We start from the raw sequence: 5,231 nt of genomic DNA on the forward strand, positions 1-5,231 counted from the left end.
ATAGCACCAAGGATCAATTGTAATGAAATAAAAACATGTAAAATCACCTCTCCCAGAGGATTTTGATTATCACAACTTGTACAATTAGAGCATGTAAATCATAGCACCAAGGATCAATTGTAAAATCACATCTCCCAGAGGATTTTGATTATCAAAGTTACAAGTAAATTATATATGTATAAATCACAGCTTGCTCTCACTGGTCGTCGGATTCTTACTCCGTAGATTATAGGGGGATCGTCTTGGCATTTGATCCAACTCTACATCATCTGTCCTCCGATTCTTTCTACGTAGATTATAGGGTGATCTTCGGAACGGTGGCATTTTATCTAAGTCCACTTCATCATCATCTTCCAGTGACGGTTGAGGTGTTGACACCTGTAGGAAGGGGGGTACAGGAATAGGCGAGACAGCACGTTTAGGTAGTGTTTCATTCCAGTCTAACCTGTACAGCTCCTCTGTAAAATTTATTGTAAGTAAATGAAATCGTGATCGTTAGAATTCCTTCGCAATAGAATTGTCAAGTTTAATATTTATGTGTTGCAAACAATATTAACACGTCTAATTTTCCGCTAAAGAAAAAAAATCCTTCAGTCTCTAATGCTTACCTTCACTATCATTTTCATCATCATCTTTATAAGCATTGTTGTGGGCTGCCAAAATAATGAGCAACAACACATTAGGACAATATACAAAACATCGGACGTGATATGATTTACATTAGTCAATTACAATTGCAAACTAACATACATTTCATTACTACAGATCGAATCCCAAAGGTTATATTACTAAATATAAGTAGCATACTTACCAAGGGTTGAGTCTGGCAGTGTATTGTTAGAAAAAGGACATTTTGCACAAATGCAACAAATGACAATGAAGACAGCGAAAACTCCAACTGAACCTATAAGATAAAACATAACAATGAACTTATTAAGTCTAGGTTAACACTAATCTTGTTAAATCTGGATTAACAATATTTGTTGGTAAATAACTTAATCATTTGTGATTTTTTTTATTACAATACTTACCTAACAGGGCTATACCAATTGTGTTTGTGGGGTTTGTGGTAATGACCTCTGTGGTACCCTCGACTGTAGTGGTACCCTTCACCGTAGTGGCATGAAAAAAACACCTACCAACATAAAGATGAAGTCACGACACGGTGATACGAAGAGTACAAGGTGATATAAGGTGACACGACCGTCGATGTAAAGATCAAGATGTAACAGAACGTACCATCAGTTCCTAACACCGGTGATACCAACCGGCTCTAAATTAGAAAATTGATACGTAAAAGTAGCAATAACAAATCTAGATGTTAGAAAACCCATCAATTTGCATCTCTCGTGACCACGGTGACAGAGCACGCTCTAGAGATCATCACTTAAACTAATGGAAGTAGCGATAACAAATCTGGATGTTAGAAAGCCCATCAACAAGTGTTGCTCGGACAGTAACATATAGTATACTAAGCCACTTTCAAGAGAATCATGGATGGTAAAACATCAGCTCTTGAAAGTTTGAGGCGAGCAGGTCTGCTCTTCCATCAGATTAGGCATGCAGCTCTGCATAGGGAGCTTAAACTTTGTGTGGTAACACACAGAGAAGAGATAGATGCTCCTCGTCATGTATTTGACGAGGAGCATCTAATGCCCGCGAGTAGGGAGAGCAAACAGATGCTCTCTCCCTCCATGATCACAGAGACGCGGGAATGGGTGGAGCAGGCTCGTCTCCAAGACAACCTTCCTTATGGGGAAGTTGTTAAAATCTTGCTAGCCAGACATACCTAGCAAGAGTGTCGGACAGACAGACGGACGTCGATATAAAGATGAAGCTGTGACAGAACGTGACATCTAGTGAAAAGACGAAGCCATGACACTAATGATCTGAACTTGAATGACACGGTGATACGAGCCGACTCTAAACAAAAATAATACGTAAAATTATTAACACCGAATATACGAGAAAAACACCTAGGTGGTACGGCCGCCGATGTGACATCTAGTGAAAAGACGAAGCCATGACACTAATGATCTGAATTTAACGATACAATTTCAATTATATTCCCACCCAATATCAAGTCACGACATAAAATCTACTTCAAAATTGACCTCTGTATATAGCCGATTGATGTGTCCGAAAACAGATCAGTTATAAACTTGAACCTGCACAGACTTGGGGTTATGGATAATGATGACTGCAAAAGCTTTATTAAGAAAGGGAAAAATAGTAAAATTCGCTGTTATGTTATTGTCTTCGAAACTGAAAGTGTTCACCTTGATTTAAGTATTATTCATGATAAGTGACTCCATCAAAGTGATCGTGGATGTAAAAGAAAGCAATGTTCACATTAGAGGTCGACGACTGAATCCTTCAGGAAAATTATCAAGTAACGAGCACATCGTACACCGTAAAGTTAGTAAAAATGTTAAGAGCGTGAACCATTCCCATACCACATCAACACGGTCATGGCTTCGTTCAAAACCAATATGTCTATGTTTCCAAATGAAAATGGGAAAGCCATCAATTCCAGTAACTATTAATATATCACCGAGTGCTATTGTGGAACTTCTATAAACATGTTGTATATTTCTGAATCGTACAACTAAGAATAATAAGAACAATAGAATTCAAATCAAAACATTTATTTTAACACATTTCAGTAAATAGACATGCATTTCTCCCTGAGAATTTATCACATGTAAAATCACATTAAAATATACTTAAACATTGGTGTAAAAAATTACAAAATCACAATAAAATATACTTAAACATTAATGTAAAAAACTACAAAATCACATTAAAATATACTTAAACATTGGTCGACTTCGTGGCATCTAAATAGAAGTTCACACATAATACGTATATGCTGAACGCCCGAGTGATTCCCAATCACAATTACCCTACTAGCAATCTGTACACACTTAGATTTATACCTGTATCACTATGGATAATCACGACTGCAAACGAGTACAATACAGCTGGAGAATTAATGAAAATCAGTATTGTTCAGTTTTCCACGTACGTTTGCGATTTTATACATTGACATGTCAGATATTACTACAGATTGTATCCGTCATACTTCATATCACATACGACCAGTACATCAGTCTATGATGAAATGTGAGGATCAATTACAAACGTTCCAAAACTGACCCCAACAAATACGTCAGACCTCAAACGAACTCACCCGTAACGGGTTTTGTTATTCAGGACATAGCGATAAAGTCACCTGTTTAATGTGTGGAGTTCATTTAAGCTCCTGGACATCCTGCGATTCCGTCGAAATCGAGCATAAAAAGTGTTCGACAGATTGTGTGTATTTACAAATGGTGATACCCCTATACCCACAGGTCACTACACAAGTCAATCCCCCACCAATCCAAACAACAAGATTAGTACATTGTATATACATCAAACCTAGGATTTACATCTCTACCTACAGTACTGATACATTATCAGTTCGTTAGAAGAGTCTACACTTAAACCTTCTCAGCCTGTCTGAGACAATTTCTCATTTTCGTTGTACAAGTCCAATCAAATGTTTGGAACAATTTCTTTTTTGATTTCATATAATATATAGACTTCAAGAGTTTCAGTTGACTTTTTTATAGAAAGTAACCTACAACATTTGTTTGATTCCAAGATGCCTTAAATGATCTAACTCAAATAATAGCTTTGCATAAGTCAAGTGGAATAGTTGCCAGTCTTGTACTGTCTATATTGCAAGAAAAAAGGTCAACACAATATCTGTAAACATGTATGGAACTTTATAATCATCAAATAAAAACACAGTATTTGTCAAATAATTTCAATCGAGAAACGATATAGAAACCGGGTTTTTACAGTGTGTGACAGTTTATTTTAATATTCATGAAGATTTACAACAACGAAAGTCTTTTCAAGTTACATTTGTAACAGGTATGAGTTAAAATAAAGTATTTTTTTTAAAGAAAATTGACACAAAAGTATGATAACAGACATTGTATAACATATTTTTATTCAAAAGTATGCCTTTTTTTAAAATAAAACCTCTTACAGATGTGAGCTAGTTTAAAATACACAACATTTGTAAAACAATTTGTATTAGGAAACTTTACGAAAACAGGTTTTTACATAATATGTGACAGTTTGTTTTAGTATTTATGAAGATTTACAACAACGGAAGTCTTTTAAAGTTAAATGTTTAACAGGTATGAGTTTAATAAAAGTGTTTTGTTAAAGAAATTGACACAAAAGTACCTTGACAAACAACTTTTCATTAGAGATGTTATTCAAAAGTATACCTTTTTTAAAATAAAACATCTAACAGATGTGAAATAGTTTAAAATACACAACATTTATAAAACAATTTGTATCAGGAAACTTTACGAACACAGGTTTTTACATAATATGTAACAGTTTGTTTGATTATTTATGAAGATTTACAAGAACAAAACTCTTTTCAAGTTACATTTGTAACAGGTATGAGTTAAATTAAAGTATTTTGTTAAAGAAAATTGACACAAAAGTATGATAACAGACATTGTATAACAAAAGTTTCCTATTTGAATCAATATGTGTTGATAAAATCAAATATTCTTTAAAAAGGGGAAAAATAAACAAAAATGCATTTGACAGAGTGTATGAAAAAGAAAAGTTCCTAACACGCTGTGATCGAAATTTACGCTACAATTAAGCTGATTGATATTCAACTACTTTAACAAATGGATGTTTTATTTTGATACCTTTCAAAAGAATATTTGATTTTATCAACACATATTGATTCAAATAGGAAACTTTTGTTTGTTTCTATAGATATCTAAATGCAGAGAAGTGTATACATCTATTTACATATGTATTCTATCTCATTCGTAATAGTAACCAAATTTACCTACTTCACTGTTGTATCTGCACTGCTCCGAGAAAAAGTGTAAGAACATAGTATTATTTTCTTTTGAAACTATTTTTCAATTGTTTGATTCTAACACTAGTTAAATAAATATATGCTGTTTCCATTTTTATTCTAACATGTGGACAGAGCTGGTTTGTAAACTTAGAAGTTATCAGTGTTGTTGGTAGAGATGGGAATATGACAAAAGTCAGATCGACTTTGGTGTATCTTGTATCTTACATTTGTTGTTGGTGTTCACTGTCTTCACATATCTTATGAAAAGTTGTTTGTCGAGATAATTTTGTGTCAATTTCTTTAACAAAATACTTTATTTTAACTCATACCTGTTACAAAT

This window comes from Mizuhopecten yessoensis, unplaced genomic scaffold (assembly GCF_002113885.1).
Source record: "Mizuhopecten yessoensis strain PY_sf001 unplaced genomic scaffold, ASM211388v2 scaffold245, whole genome shotgun sequence".
Classification (NCBI taxonomy): Eukaryota; Metazoa; Mollusca; class Bivalvia; order Pectinida; family Pectinidae; genus Mizuhopecten; species Mizuhopecten yessoensis.